The 17,187-nt window shown below is 39.1% G+C and overlaps 1 pseudogene across 1 annotated transcript; it reads right to left on the bottom strand.

Annotated features, from left to right (window-relative positions):
- Positions 1 to 856: 856 nt before the first annotated feature.
- LOC123627272 lies at positions 857 to 1,682 on the bottom strand (annotated as a pseudogene). Its single transcript, XR_006731230.1, has one exon. The product of XR_006731230.1 is annotated as a histone H3.3-like (transcript).
- Between the last annotated feature and the right edge of the window lie 15,505 nt (positions 1,683 to 17,187).

The following is a 17,187-nucleotide window of genomic DNA, read 5'->3' as shown; positions in this document are numbered from 1 at the left end:
TCACTGGAATTGCATTGACTCTATAAATCAATTTGGGAAGAACTGAGATCTTATTGAGTCTTCCTATGCATGAACATGGAATATCTCTTCACTTATTTAAATCTTTGATTTCTTTCATCAGATTTTTATAGTTTTCCCTATATGGGTCTTATACATATTTTGTAAGAGTTATACCAAAGTATTTAATTTTTTTGGTGCTAATGTAAATAGAATTGCATTTTTAATTTGAAAATACAATTGTTTGTTGCTGATGTACAGACTCCAGTTACAATGGTTCCACTTCTGATTTTTTTTGACTTTATAATGTATTTATCAGGCTTTTAAATGTATTTTGACTTAGGATGGATGTATTGGGATGCAACACCATGATAAGCTGAGGGGCATCTGTATTGGAAAATGACTGGCTTTTGTATGCTGACCTGATATTCTGCAACCTTGCTATAGTAGTTTAGTAGTTCGAAGATATTTTTTGTTGATGATTTGGGATTTTCTACATCAAAATTCATGTCATTTGTGAACAAAGACAGCTTTATTTCTTCCTTCCCAATCAGTATACCGTTAATTTCCATTTCTTTTTGCATTAGCTAAGACTTCCAGTACAATGTTGAACTCATCAAGTTTTAATAGTTTTGGTATCCCTTCACTGAATCAGTTATTTTATTAAAGGATAAAGAATGAGAATTCTTTCATTCTTTTTTTTTATAGTTTAATGTATTTTAATAGCAAACTTACAGGAACAGCACAGAAGACAGACAACATTAAAAACATGTACTTGCATGTAGGACAACTCAGTTAGAAAAGTATAGTGAATGGATGGAATCTACTGTATGATAAAAATGCTACAAACACCATTTAGTTGCCGTCAATAAGAAATTTACTTGTTTTAAAAAAATCCAAATGCTGGCATTGTCCAGAAAAATTTAACAGGTTTATTTATAATTGTTATAAAGTTGAACTGCTGAAACTTGTTCACTGAAACATTTGACTTGCATTAATGCTCCACATCTCCGCATTTATATTAAAAATTCACACACAAATGAAAATGGAAAAACTGCCAATACCTGATTTCTGTCCCCTATTTTTCCACTCGCAATCATATACTTAGGTACCTTTTGACCCCATGGAAAAAAAAAAAATCTAACGTTCAGAGCTACCAATAACAGGAAGAAGAGAATTTTTTTTTTTTTTGAGAATGGAATGTTTTCCCATCATGGTGGATTCTTAAGCACGTTCTCCACGTATGCGGCGTGCCAGCTGGATGTCTTTTGGCATAATTGTTACACGTTTGGCATGGATAGCACAGAGATTGGTGTCTTCAAAGAGGCCAACCAGAGAGGCCTCACTTGCCTCCTGCAAAGCACCAATAGCTGCGCTCTGGAAGCGCAGATCTGTTTTGCAGTCCTGAGCAATTTCTCGCACCAGAGGCTGGAAAGGAAGTTTGCGAATGGGAAGTTCAGTGGACTTCGAGAACGCCTCATTTCACGGAGCGCCAGGGTGCCAGGCCTGCAGCGATGCGGTTTCCTCACCCCTCCAGCAGAGGGCGCACTCTTGCGAGCGGCTTTCGTAGCCAGTCGCTTCCTGGGTGCTTTGCACGAGCCATGGCAGCAAGACCCCTCGCTTACCCCTTCTCCTTCGGCTGGATCTCGGCGAGCCACGGCGGCGGCTGCGAACACCTCTTTCATTCTTTTTACAGTTATTATCTGCCATTGTTCTGTAAAGAATACCTTTCTCTTGTCAACGGGTGCTGTCTGGTTATCCTGAGCCACATTTCCTACAGAAAAGACAGGATAAATGCAATATTCTTTCTCTTTACTAACCAGTTTTCAATGTAAGGATTTGGTGTGTTGGGGGCACAATGATGCTAAATGATGTTTGCTTCCTTGTTGTTTGTTGTTCATTTTGCAGATAAGCAATTGGAGGCTCAGAAAGTTTGAGTCACTCACGCAAGGCCCTATACCTGCTCATGGCAGAAGCAGAACTCAAACCCTTGTGTGCTTGATTCCAAATCTCCTGAGACGTCTATGTCACATTGCCTCCCGAGCACTAAGAACTATGAAAGGAGTAACAAATCCTAGAGAACCGTAGGGATCTTAGTATTTGTGTTGTCTTGCTGATGCCAAGAAAATACTAGCAGATGGTGGAGGCAAATAAGCAAACATCTGATTCAGTTAGAACTCCTGAGATTCTAGGGGTAACATGAGCACACAAAAAAGATATTTAAATGGGAAAATCGAAGAGGACAGGGTATAAAATCAACCCCAAAATGTCTGCACACCAATTTATCACTATCTCATGCTTCCTCAAACTTTACGTGCTAGGAAAAACATAGTGCTCATGACTAAGTCATGAATATTACTCAGCACTTTTAGTCTTATCTTTGTTTCCAGAAGTGCAAACTTAGAATGCATATTTGCTTCAATGGAGCCATTCGCTTTTCTAACACTATTTAACATTTTTCCCCCAAATGCAGGCTGTATTGGGTCCTTTGGCTCTAGAAACAGCAGGAATCAATAATTGGAAGGATGTGATGACAGTAGTATTTTTAGCCATTTAGCTCTAATTATTGGCACAGGTGCCCACAATACTTAAATGCTTTGACCCCAATCAAAATAAAAATTCAATTGATGTAAGATTAGTACTTCATCCAAAATTTTTATTTGTCACTATGGCCTCTAAACTATCTCAATATTTCATAACAGAAAAGTCAAAATGTGCTAATATGTAGAGACTAACCATAGTACTCAAGACTTAGTTAACATTAAATTCTGAATGAGAAAAGTTGGGAGAGGTTGGGAGATTAGAAAAAAATCTCCTGACAGATGGAGTAAATTCCTCATTACTTTAGTAACTTAACTGAAATGTCAGCAAAAAAAAGAAAAGGAGAAGGGAAAAAACTAAAGAATAGAAGATACACACACACATTCAGTCCCTAGTTTAGGTGAATTATTTTGTAAAATGTAATGCTTTATTGGGATTCAATTAACATATATATATTAACTGTATATATTTAAAGTATAAAAGTTGATCATTTTTCTATGTATACCATGAAATCATCACTACAATCAAGATAATAAACGTATCCATCATTCTTAAAAGTCTCCTCATAGTAATTTATAATTCCTCCCCCAATCCAAACCCCGCTCCCTTCCCCAGATCCATGCCAACTCCTCCCCACTCCCAAGCACCAGGCAACCACTGATCTTCTATTTCATCTTAGGAAAAAAAATCAGTTTGTATTTCTATAGATCTGTCTGAATGGATCAGTTTGTATTTCCTTGAATTTTATGTAAATGGAATCACAATATGTATTCTTTTTCTGCACAGCTTCTTTTACTCAGCATATTTATTTTAATGATTCATCCATGTAGTTGCATGTACCAATAGTTCATTCCTTTTTATTGCGACGTAGTAGTCCATTGTATGTATATAACACAAGGAAACTTTTTCTGGTTTATAGTTCATGCTTTTTATGTCACCTTTAAGAAATCTTTGCCAAGCCAATGATCATAATGAATTTCATGTGTTTTCCTACAGAAGTTTTGTAGTTTTAGCTATTATTTTAGTTCTATGATCCATTTCAAGTAAAATTTTGTATATATAACTAAATGGTGTCAGATAAGTGTTGGATTAAGGTCCCTTTTTTTTTTTACTATTAATATAGCTATCTAGTTTTTCCAAAACCGTTTGTTAAAAAGATTATCCTTTCCCCATTTAATTGCCTTGCCATCCATCAAAAATCCATTGACCATATATGAGCAGGGCTATGTCCAGACTCTGTTCCATTGATCTATCTATCTATCTTTATGCCAACACCACATTGCCTTGATTAAGGTAGCTATATAAGACTCAAAACCAATGAAATTCTTTCAACTTAGTTCTTTTTTCAAAGGTAAGATTTTTCCTTACTGAGAAAAGGATGCTTTCCATGTGTCAAACAAAGGATTCTTTCAACTGCTTTTGTTAAAGTGTCAATAAGTTTCTGAATGTGAGAGAACTGAAGAATACTGAAGTCCAACAAAATGGAAAAAATCCTTTAATCATTAAATCAGTATAAATGCTGAGGTAAGGGACAATTTTATGACAATCATTTCCTTGGCAATAGAGAGGACATCAGGTGCTATGTGACAGCTATGTGCAAACTAGGGGAGGACAGCCCACTACTTCCACAGACTCAGTTATGCTTTGCTTCCACTTTGAAGAAACCCCATCTGTACCTTTACATAAATATCCACCAAAATTTGTATTGGTATCATCTCCACCAAAACAGTACATTTTTCTTTAACTTAATGATTCATTTTCGGCTGGGTGCGGTGGCTCATGCCTGTAATCCTAGCACTCTGGGAGGCTGAGGTGGGAGGATCGCTTGAGGTCAGGAGTTCGAGACCAGCCTGAGCAAGAGTGAGACCCTGTCTCTACTAAAAAAAAACAGAAATAAATGATTTGGACACCTAAAAAATATATAGAGAGAAAAAATTAGCCAGGCATGGTGGTGCATGCCTGTAGTCCCAGCTACTCGGGAGGCTGAGGCAGGAGGATCGCTTGAGCCCAGGAGTTTGAGGTTGCTGTGAGCTAGGCTGACGCCACGGCACTCACTCTAGCGTGGGCAACAGAGCGAGACTCTGCCTCAAAAAAAAAAAAAATCATTTTCTATTGCTATGTAACAAATGACCACAAGCTTACTGACTTGAAATAACACCCATTTATTAGGTCACAGTTCTTTATGTCTGAAGTCCAGCATGGCTTGACTGGGTTCTGTGCTCAAGGTTTCAAAGTCTGTAATCAAGGTGTTAGCCATGGTGAGTCCTCATTGGAGGGTCTGGGGAGAAATGTGCTTCCAAGTTCATGCATTTTGTTGGCAGAACTCAATTCCTTGTGGTTGTAGGGCTCAGATCCCTGTTTCCTTGCTGGCTGTTGATTGGGGGCTCCTCTTAGCTCCCTAAGGCTACCAAAATTCCTTCTCGTGGCTTCCTCGCCATCTCCAGGTCACCAATGGCACATTGAATCCCCGCACGCTTCAAATTTTTCTGACTTCCTCTTCTGCTGTCAGTCAGAAAAATCTCTCTGCTTGTAAAAGGGCTCAGTGGAATATTATTCAGCTTTAAAAGGAAAAGAAATCCTGACACATGATATAACATGGATAAAACTTGAGGACATGATGCTAAGTGAAATAAACCATCCACAAAAAGACAAATAGTGTATGATTCTGCTTATATGAGGTACCCAGAGTAGTTAAATTCCTAGAGGCAGAAAGTAGAAGGGTGGTTACCAGGGGCTGGGGGAGGGGAGATAGGGAGTTGTTGTTTCAGGGATATAGAGCTCTAGTTTGCAAAATGAAAGAGTTCTGGAGATTGGTTGCACAGCCATGTGAACGTAGTTAACACTACTGAACTGTACACTTAAAAACAGCAAAGATGGTAAATTTTATGTTACGTGTATTTCACCACAATTTTTTAGAAATAATATTTTTAAATGGGCTCCTGTGATTATATCAAGCCCACTCAGATAATTTCCTATCTTAAAGGCCACTGTGCCATTCAATATAACACACTTATGGGAGTGGTATATTTACAGTTCTGGGGATTAGGACAGGACATCTTGTGGGAAGGTGGCATTTTAGAAATTCTACCTACTGTACTCAATATAAAAGTCTTTGCCAAATTTTGCTGCTGTTTATGAAGTGTCATTTGGAAAGGGCTTGACTTACAACAGCCTTATAAGCAAGCATTTTTCATGAGAAAAACACTGCACAAAGGAAAAAAATTTTTTCTGCTTCATGATTACTTGCATCCATGATTATGCCACGTAAAGTGAGTCATTCAGAGCTTTGATAATCTCTGTAACGGTAAGTGGAGCTGTTACGTTTTTAATTATTGCAGGAGATTTTGCCCTAGCATTCGAAAACATGCTTACAACATGGGAATCAGAAAATACTATTGATAGCAGTATCTTCGAACAGTCATACGAGCTGAAAGACTGAGAATGATACAGACTGGAAGACCACGGCAACTTCCACTGCGATCATTTTATCTTCATCTGAACATCTTTTAATAAAGTTTTGTTATATTATCACTTTCACTGGTACTAATTGAGGAAACAGATCTCTTAGTAGCTGTTAGTTAATGCCGGTTTATATCTGACTTTCCACTATTTTAGGTATTGCATACTCCACAGTGAGCTTCAAAAGGGCTTTTTTTCCCCTTTAATAAATGTCCAATATTCAGAAAATTTATCACAAAATTTACAATTGCATTTTGGTATTTTGGGTTTCAAACATATACAAATAAATATTAGATACAGTAATATCAACCACTACAAAAATTGAAAAGATTAGAATTAATAACCTGACACAGCTCAATGTGTCTGTCACTCACAAGTCGGACCTCACACCCAACCATGAACAGATGTTGAACAATTGAAAGGGCTGCAAACTTGCAAACCAGCAATCAATTGGACTCAATATCCGATGGGGGGAAACATAGTGAACTTCCCGGACAAAGCAGAGTTTTTGTTGGTGGTGGTGGTTGTTTTTTGTTTTTTTTTTTAGGACAGAGTCTCTGTTGCCCCGGTAGAGGGCCGTGGCATCATCATAGCTCACTGCAGCCTCAAACTCCTGGGCTTAAGGGATCCTCCTGCCTCAGCCTCCCCAGTAGCTGGGACTACAGGCGCACACCGCGACACCCAGCTAATTTTTCTATTTCCAGTAGAGACGGGGTCCCGCTCTTGCTCATGCTGGTCTCGGGAGATGGTCTTTTGGGGAGCCTGACACTCAGGACTTGGTGGACTTTCAAGACGCGGGAATGTTAGGGATGGACGGACAGACTTGCGGCGGGGTTAGTGCGACCACCAGAGTAGGACAGTATCGACCCACTGACTTTCAAAGGTACAGTAACCGCAGTGAGGCTCTTGCCGATTGGCTGTTACACAGACTCGTGCCACTGATTGGCTTTCAGAAACTGGGTGTTATCTGCAATTTGTTGTTAAATATAATAACTTTCAGCAGTAGTTACTGCAGTGAGGCTGTTGCTGACTGCTGATTTTCACACATGTGTGCTGATCCAAAGTTACCTCTAATTAACAGTGGTTACTTCTTCGTGGCTTGGTACTTTGGCCAAGAACAGTCTTTTCCTTTCTTGGATATGAAAATTAAATACTTTAAATTCTCAGTTCCCCCTTTCGGTCTTCCTTCAGCCAAACCTACAGGAGAGACCATAAGAAATATTGATGTGTGGAGGTATGCTTTTCGCCTAGCATTGCCATTCAAGTGATTTAAGTGCCAATTACTGTGGCAGAAAAATAGCCCTAACTGCTGAATTTTTGTAATTTATTGAATGAAGGTGAATATAGGACTTTTAGAGAGTTCTGAAAAAGTCAATACAGGATATAGGACAAAATCATGAAATGCAGTACATGTCTTGAATATACAGGATGCCTGGCAACCCTGTTTGTAAGACTATTTGAAATTTTTTTCCTGTAATAGGTCAGCTGAGCCAATTCATATTTATTGACATAACAATTATGTTTGGTCTCAATTTGGCCATAATATCTGATGTTGTAATTATGGTGTATAATGTTAGCTTTTCTGTTTCTTTCATTTTTAAGTGTGTCTTCTTTGCTTTTTAAAAGATTTTTTTAGTTTGGTTTTTTTTTTTGTTTTTTTTTTTTTTGAGACAGAGTCTCACTCTGCTGCCCGGGCTAGAGTGAGTGCCGTGGCATCAGCCTAGCTCACAGCAACCTCAAACTCCTGGGCTCAAGCGATCCTCCTGCCTCAGCCTTCCGAGTAGCTGGGACTACAGGCATGCGCCACCATGCCTGGCTAATTTTTTATATATATATTTTTAGTTGTCCAGATAATTTCTTTCTATTTTTAGTAGAGACGGGGGTCCCACTCTTGTTCAGGCTGGTCTCAAACTCCTGACCTTGAATGATCCTCCTGCCTCGGCCTCCCAGAGTGCTAGGATTACAGGTGTGAGCCACTGCGCCCAGCTGAATTTTTTAGTATTTAAGAAGGTTTGTGTTATGAACTGGGGGTTACCTTTGTACTAATACTCTTTATAGCATCCTTAATTACATTTTAGTTGTGTTTTAAAAATTTTTTCAGGATATATTATATTTACACATCATTCTTCAACCCATGATCCCACTCTTATTTTAGGCTTATGTTTTTAATGAAATATACACACTGTTCACTGTAAGTCCTTTTGTGACATTTACCAGTTATTTGTTTGGTTGGATAAAGCTCATTCTTTAGTAAACTCCTCAGGAGGGTTGATTTGTACAGTGTTTCCTGAGTTCTGTCACCTTCAAGATTGTTTTTCTATGGTTTTGACACCTGAACCTCAGCTTGGTTAGATATAAAATCCTCAGTTTGCACTTTCTCTAAAATTCTTGAAAATACTGCTTGACTGTTGCCTTGCTTTGTATATTGTTTTTGAGGAATCTGATGCTAATCTAATTTTCTTTCCTTTGTAAGTTTTTAGCTTATTTGTTTTGTTTTGTTTTGTTTTGTTTTTAATCTTTTTGCCTAGGGACTATGAGGACATGCTTTTTTGTTGTTGTTGGGACAGAGTCTCGCTCTGTTGCCCAGGCTAGAGTGCCGTGGCGTCAGCCTAGCTCACAGCAACCTCAAACTCCTGGGCTCAAGCAATCCTCCTGCCTCAGCCTCCCGAGTAGCTGGGACTACAGGCATGCGCCACCACGCCTGGCTAATTTTTTCTGTATATATTTTTAGCTGTCCATATAATTTCTTTCTATTTTTAGTAGAGACGGGGTCTTGCTCTTGCTCAGGCTGGTCTCGAACTCCTGACCTCGAGCGATCCACCCGCCTCGGCCTCCCAGAGTGCTAGGATTACAGGTGTGAGCCACCACGCCCAGCCATGGACATGTTTTTAAATCTTCAAAATCTAATAGTTTTTCCAGGTTATATACTGGAATTGATTGTTCTAGGACAATTTTCCTTGGTATGCAGTAGGCCCTTTCAATATATAGTCAGGTCTTAGTTTATGTCTCTAACATTTCCTTGTATTGTAACTTTAAATATTTGTTCTATTCCATCATTTTCTTAACATATGTTCAACTTCATCTTCCTGTCTTCCATTTCAACCGCTTCCTTTCTGACCCTTTTTCTTTTTTCTGTTTATCATTTTAATTATCTTGGTCATTTTTCCTACTGATCTTCAGTGTCCTTTATTCTTGTTTCATTTGAATTTATTTTTTTCCCTCTGGTGCTCTCTCTCTCCCTCTCCCCCCCTCTCCCTTCCTCTCTCTCCCTTTTTCTCTCTCCCCCTTCCTCTCTCTCCACCTCTCTCCCTCTCTCTCTTCTGTTTTCATTTAAATTTATTCTCCATCTGGCACCTTGTGATTTAGGCTTTATTTCTAACATTATTTTGTCTTTTTTCTTCTATTTCTTTCCCGAGTCAATCAATTCCATCTTCATTTCTTTCTATTTTTGTCCATTTCTGTTCTTAATTTTTGTATTTCTGATTCAAGGTATTTTTTTTCATATCACCAAATATTTGTTTTAGGACATTTAACTCTGGAGTGTTGTGTTACAGTTTCTTCACCTTAGTGACTGTTTTTTGATGGGAGGATGGAAAGAAGTTTAGACTTTTCAAAAACATTTTCTGGTTTTTTTTTTTTTTTGCAGTAGTATTGAATAAATATTGTGTGTATTTTAAAAAACTATTCTTATTCATTTCATGGTAGTGTTTCCAGTTTGAGAGTGCCCTCCCCAGTGAGTTCTAGACCCTTCTGTTTCTTTTATAGCTGATATTAGTGGTGATGGGGAGGGGGGAAGGGTTGATGTGTCATTTCTCTTTCATTTCTGCAGAATCCTATTTTCCCCCTTTTATTTCCCTTCACTGCCTAACTTTCCCTTCATCGCCCCATCTCCAGGGGTACCTTCTTATATATATGTGATATATCTAATATGTATATATATATTAAATATCTGATTCTCGCCCAGAAATACTGCTGCTAATTCTGGTCCTGGTACTTTTGAGCATCTTCCCCCAGCCAAGTTCCCAACTGTGCTCAGTATTTTGGCATTTTGTTGTAATTTCTCTTTGTGGGGGTTATTATTGTCTGTGCTTCCTGTAAGTCCTTTTATCTTGTAAGCCTCCCTTCTCCCAGTCTCTGCACCCACAGGCTTACGGGGATGGGAAGGCAGCGGGAGCTCTGTTGGAATTTCTTGCTTTCTCTACTTTCATGTACTTTGGAAGTCGTGTGTTCTGTCTCCCAGGTATGCTGAAAATACGGGTCCTGGATGGTTTTATTTGTTCTACTTGTTGATGGGGGAGGGGTGGTTGCAAGTTTGAGGAGATTCAAAATTAGGCTTTCACCATTTCCAAACTTACCTTGCCTAGTAGTTTCATTGTATGCTGGGCATTGTAAGTGACCTATTTAGGAGGTTTTAAATTGTTATTTTCCTCTAAGGAGTGTTTATTTTGTTCTGGAATACAGTTCAGTTAAAGGCAGATTACCTTAATCCTGTATGGGGTGGTTTTAGGTTTTGTTAGTGCAAATCTGGTTTAGTTTTTTTGTACTTCTAGAATGCAACCCCTTCCCCAAAGATGTGATACTTATTCCTAGGAAATGACCATCTTGAGACCTCAACTGAATTATTCACTACGGTCTATACAAACTGCAACACTGTGTTTTAGCCTGTCATTATTTTTTGATTCTCAAATGGTCCCAAATATGGTCCTTGAGTCCCTTCATGTTTGTTTCTGTACTCTTTGGGCAAGATGCCTTAATGTTTGAATATCTCATTCCTTTCAGGCACAATGAGCAGTCCCAGGCTCATATTGTGTTATATTTTTTCCAACCCCAGACCTGCCTGTAATCAGCCTTCTCCAAAAACCACAGGTACCTTTCCATGAGGATAGGTATTTTGAAACTAAAGTCTAGATGTTAGGGATGATCACTGTTACTGGAATATCACTGTTCATGATTTGCTATTTGGGGTTTTTTGTGGTTCTATATGAATTTTAGAATTATTTTTCACATTTCTGCAAAATGTCATTGGAATTTTGATAGGGATTGCATTGAATCTGTAGATCACTTTGAGTAGTATGGACATTTTAACAATATTAATTCTTCCAATTCATGAACATGGGCCATCTTTCCATTTATTTGTATCTTCTTCAATATCTTTCATCAATGCCTTATAGTTTTTAGTGTACAAGTGTTTCACTTCTTTGATTAGATATATTCCCAAGTATTTTTTGTAGTTTTTGTAAATAGGGTTGTTTTCTTGATTTCTTTTTCAGATAGTTTATTATTAGTGCATAGAAACGCTTTTGTTTTTGTATGTTGAATTTGTATCCTACAACTTTACTGAATTTAGTAGCTCTAACAGTTTTTTGGTGGAATATTTAGGGTTTTCTATATATAAGTTCATGTCATCTATAAATAGAGACAATTTCACTTCTTCCTTTCTGACTTGAATGCCTTTTCTTTCTTTCTCTTGCTTAATTGTTCTGGCTAGAACTTCCAGTACTATGTCGAATAGAAGTAGCAAGAGTGGGCATCCTTGTCTTGTTCCTGATCTTAGAGGAAAAGATCACTATTCACTATTGAATATGACGTTAGCTGTGGGCCTGGCATACATGGCCTTTATTGTGCTGAGGTACCTGCTTTCTATACCTAATTTGTTGAGTTTTTATCATGAAAGGATGTTCAGTTTTGTCAAATACTTTTCCTGCATCGGTAGAGATGTTCAGATGATTTTTGCCCTTCATTCTGTTGATGCGGTGTATCACATTTATTGATTTGCATATGTTGAACCATCCTCGGGAGAATTTAATCTGTTGCTCCCTTTTCAGAGCTGACGGAAGGCAGCCATCCAGTTTTGGCCTGCAGCGACATCCTGAGCTACCCTGTCAATGAACCAGGCTTAGCTCTTCTCCTCTTTTGGCAATACTGGAACTCCCACGCAGTTGTAATTGTAAGCTGTGGGACAGAATCTAGTGCCACAGTTTTTGATGACATGGGGACCTGGGCCACCTGCTTATGTTGCTCAATTTTGTCCTCTAGTCCTTCTTATGCCCAACTTTTCATGTGCTACTGCTGCCTTATTACAGATTGCTGCTGGGCCAGCCTGTCCTCATGATGTGGTAGATCTAACAAAACAAGCTCATCGTGGGAACTTCTAGACACATGGTCCTATCCCTTGGCAGGTAGTCCATCTCTCCCTAGGTCCAGCAGCATGTCAGGAGCTATTAAGATGCATAATTGTCTACATTAGCATAGCCTTGGCAGAGAAACCCACGGGACTGTGTTGTGATTCTCCTGTTGGGGTTTGCCATAAACTCCACATGGTGTTTCCAACTGCACATCCCTCTGATACCGTATAGTCTAGACTGTATGGTTCAAGTGGTAGGGCTGCTTGCACTGCAGCCTGGGCCCAATGCAGAGCTCCTTCCTGCCCTACACTTTGTCAAGGTGGCAGCCTTCTATGTCACTCAGCAAATACGTCACAGCAGTATCCCTAAGTAATAGAACATACTGCCTTCAAAGCCCAAAGAGGCCTAGGAGGCATTGTGCTTTCTTTTTTCAGTGGGAATGGGAGATGCAATAATGCGTCCCTTATTGTAGACATACCCCTAACCACTGGGCCTCCTAAAATTGTCATTGATGTGGCAGGTCCTCTAATCTTCAGAGGATTTTCTCTCACTCTCAGGATGTGTCTCACCGGGATGTTCAGCATGCTGCCTCCTACTTGCAGTTTATTCTAACTGGTAAATACTAGGGACAAATGTGGTGTTCTGCAGAATGTCCAGACAGCCTCGGTCTCTGGACTGTATGATGACAGAAGGTAGAACTAATATAGATTCTGGACAAGACTCCAAATGTGTGCTGTTGTCCTCCCCGTGAATGCGAATTGCTTTTGACAAATTTCCCTCTAAGTGCTGCTTCAGCTGTTTTAAATACATAGTGATTTGTAAACTTTTCATTTTCTTCAATTTTAAATATGTTCTGATCTTTTATTATAATTTCTTCATGGTTCTATGAATTATTTGGAAAGCAGTTTTTAACTTCTAAGGTCTATGGATTTCTTTTGGATAACTTTGTGTCATTGATTTCTAATAGTGCTTTCTATTCTGTCGCCAGTGTAAAAACTTGTAAAGTCCTTGCCTTTGGCCTAATATCTGGTCAATTTTTATAAACAGTTCAAGTGTGCTTGAAAAGACTAGTAACTCTTTAATTGTTGATTCGTCTACCTAATTTTATGTCCATTTAGTCAATTGTTAGGAATAAAGTGTTAAAATCTCTCCCTGTATGTGTGGATTTATTACTCTTTGCAATTCTATTAATTTTGGCTTTTTTGAGACTATATTATTAGGTATTGACAATTTCAGAATTGATGTATCTTCCCGGTGAATTTTTACTACTATCCTTAGTAGCGGTGCAGGGGGTAGGTTGGAGGATTTCAGCTCCGAGCAAGGAAGACGATGTGACCACGAGGTGGCAGCAGGGCGCACGGCTGTACCCGGTGCTGGGGGACAGCTTTGCCTCCCAGGGAAGTGGCCGCGAGAGACAGGGCAGAAGCTCGAGGCACAGGGGCCACCACCCCGCCGGGGAGGAGGGCAAGGGAACGCCTGGGGGAAGGAGGACCAGAGAGGGGCTCGTGTTCCTCAGCCACCAGCGCCGCATGTGTCCCCGGGGCAGGGAACTGCACAGGGCAGCAGGGGCCTGGGGCCTCCATGGTCCAGGGCTGATTTTGCAGGGTGACGAGCAGATTCGGGCCCAGTGTCACGGGCCATGCCAGGCGGTCGGGCTCTAAGTGGCCGCCACGCCTGTCTGGGCTGTCGCCGCAGTCGGTGCGGTGAGACTGAAGTCCGGCGCCCGCGGGACCCGGAGCCAAAATCAGCGCCCTGGGGACAGCGGGGCCGCCCTGGTCCCCTCGCATCGCACGCAGGGGCCCGCTTCATCCCTTTGTGCTCACAGCTGTTGACTATAGTTTCCTCATTTTTTAGGTTTATTTTTGCTGACATTATTTGGTAGATGGTATCTCAGTTTGTCGTGGGCAGCTACAACGTCCGCGACGTCCTCGTCATTCAAACTGCTCGGACGGGAATCGCGGCCCTTCCCGTCCCCCTTTCAGCCAAACCCCTCGGGGTGGGGTTGCTGATGTGCCCTTTATGTCACCAAGTCCAGTTAATGTTTCAAATTTTCTTACTGTGTGTACACGTGCATAAAAATTCAAACTGGGATCATCCACGGAATTTAGTATTTTTCTTTCCTTTTCTTGTTTATTGTGTTTATTAACCCTTTGTTGTAAACCGCATAACTTCCTCAGTATTTATCATGTATCACTGATAGCTGACTTCATCTTTTTGTCACATTACTGTAACTTTCTGTCACACAGGTTTCCCTTGTCTTTAGTCCCCTATTTCCTCTCCCTCGCCCTTCTCTCCGTCCCCCCTCTCTCTATGTATATTTAAATAATTTTAAAAATCATTTTTTGTGTCCCATCAAAATCTTCAGTGTAAAATTGAGGGTACAAATTTTGTTTTCTTTGAATTGAAACAACACATTTGTCATATATTAAATTTTCATCTATATCTAGATTCTCAATTCTTTTCTACCATTCTTGCTTATTCTTAATTAATACAATTATTTTTCTTATACTGACTTGATTCCAATAAGCTTTTTAGAAGGTGCTGATACCTGGTGAGAAAAATTCCTCTCCATAGTCTTTTTTTTTGGTTCAATTTTCTGACTATTCTTCCACAGGAACTTTAAGATAATTTAATCAAATTTTTAAATGTTTTTATGATTCTAATGTGAATTTTATTGACTATGTATGTAATTTTAGGGGATTAATGTTTTACAATAGTAAGTATTCTTTTTTTTTTTTTTTTTTTTTTGAGACAGAGTCTCACTCTGTCGCCCAGGCTAGAGTGAGTGCCGTGGCGTCAGCCTCGCTCACAGCAACCTCAGACTCCTGGGCTCAAGCGATCCTCCTGCCTCAGCCTCCTGAGTAGCTGGGACTACAGGCATGCGCCACCATGCCCGGCTAATTTTTTCTACATATATTTTTAGCTGCCCAGATAATTTCTTTCTATTTTTAGTAGAGACAGGGTCTTGCTCTTGCTCAGGCTGGTCTCGAACCCCTGAACTCAAACAATCCACCCGCCTTGGCCTCCCAAGTGCTAGGATTACAGGCGTGAGCCACCGCACCGGGCCAATAGTAAGTATTCTTTTCATGTGTTTAAGTCTTAATTGTTTTTGGTAACATTTTTGTAGTTTTTTTCTTATAGGTCTCATACCTTTTTCAGTAAATTTATTTTACCTTTATTATTTTTGCTATTGTGAATGAAATATTTTTCCCACTAAAACTTCAAGGCATTTATTGCTAACAAATTTTGCATATTCATCTTGTTTTCAACTAGCTTACCAAAATCCTTCTTAAAAATATTTTAAAGTTGTTTTTCCTAATCTCTATGGTTTCCTAGGAATATAATTATAACAATAAAGTTTTCTATTTTCCTATATTTGTGCTGATTGTTTCATTTTAAAATCCTGTTACGGCTGGGCGTGGTGGCTCATGCTTGTAATCCTAGCACTCTGGGAGGCCGAGGCAGGAGGATCACTCAAGGTCAGGAGTTCGAGACCAGCCTGAGCAGGAGCGAGACCCTGTCTCTACTAAAAAAAATAGAAATTATATGGGCAGCTAAAACTATATATAGAAAAAATTAGCTGGGCATGGTGGCGCATGCCTGTAGTCCCAGCTACTCAGGAGGCTAAGGCAGGAGGATAGCTTAAGCCCAGGAGTTTGAGGTTGCTGTGAGCTAGGCTGATGCCACGGCACTCTAGCCTGAGCAACAAAGCGAGACTCTGTCTCAAAAAAAAAAAAAAAAAAAATCTTGTTACATTCATGGGTCCTCCAAGATTATCTTGGATGTTAAATAATGACAATAGCCATTCCTGGTAGTTCCTGATTTTAATTGAAATGTTTTGTTTCACAATTTAAAATATTTGTTGTAGGCCTTTCATAAGTAACCTTTATGTTTAAATACTTTCCTTCAATTTCTACTTTACTCACAAGTCTTCATTAGGAATGGCTTTTAAATCTTAGCAATTATCTATTGATATGATGTTTTCTCCTTAATTCATTTATGTAATTGCATTAATAAATTAACTGGTGTTGAAACACCCTTAAACTCCTGAAATAACAATGCTCTTCGCCATAGTGCATTATTGCTTTTTTTTGTTTTTGAGACAAGGTCTTGCTTCATCACCCAGGCTAGAGTGCAGTGACTCGATCATAACTTACTGCAGCCTCAGACTCCTGGACACAAGCGATCCTCCTGCCTGAGCCTCCCAAGCAGCTGGGACTACAGGCATGTGCCACCATGTCTGGCCTACTACTCTTTTTTTAACAGTGCTGGATTTTTATTTAGAATATTCATTCATACATATAGGTAAGAGTGGTTTTTGGTCTGTGGTTTTATTTTGTTTTGTTTAGCAGGTTTTCATACTAATGCTCTACTGGTTATATGAAATGAATTGGGGAGTTTTTCCTTTTTTAAGAACTTGGGATAATTTAAATCACACTGTACTTACGCTTCTTCCAACTCTAGTGCTTCCTAAATTATGGATTTTAAAAATCACTTTTCATTCTCTTCTTTGTAATTGGGCTATTAACATTTTAAATTTCTTCTCGGGTCAGTTTTGGTCATTCATGTTTCTCTAGAAAATTATCCATTCCCTCTAGATTTTCCAATGTACTGCTATGTAGTTGCATGCAGCATTTTAAAGTGAACATTTTTCTATCTTCATCTTACTTAACTTCTTGGTAGCATTCATTCTACAGAGTTGAAGACTCTATATTTCTATGTTTTGAGTTTCTTAAATTTGTTGAATGGATCTGATTAATTCATATCTTTAGTGTGACTGTACAGAGAAATGTATAATGGATGCTAATGGAAAATTACAGGTAATATGAAAATTTAGTAAATTGTTGACATTTTTCTCACTGGCACAGGGTTCATCTCTGTAATTATGAAATTGACTATAATTTTGCCTTTTTCTGTATTATTTTGGAAAATTACAGCCTTATAATAGAGCTCAGGAATTTGTTAACATTGTGGCTGATCTGACAACAGTGTTCTAAGAAAATAGAGTCACAAATATACTCTCTCACCATAATTACTCAAAACAGAAATTTTGGAAGCAGAGAAT

This window comes from Lemur catta, chromosome 24, assembly GCF_020740605.2.
Source record: "Lemur catta isolate mLemCat1 chromosome 24, mLemCat1.pri, whole genome shotgun sequence".
NCBI classification, from domain to species: Eukaryota; Metazoa; Chordata; class Mammalia; order Primates; family Lemuridae; genus Lemur; species Lemur catta.
The sequence above is the reverse complement of the archived record's forward strand: the minus strand, read 5'-3'. Positions and strand labels throughout refer to the sequence as shown.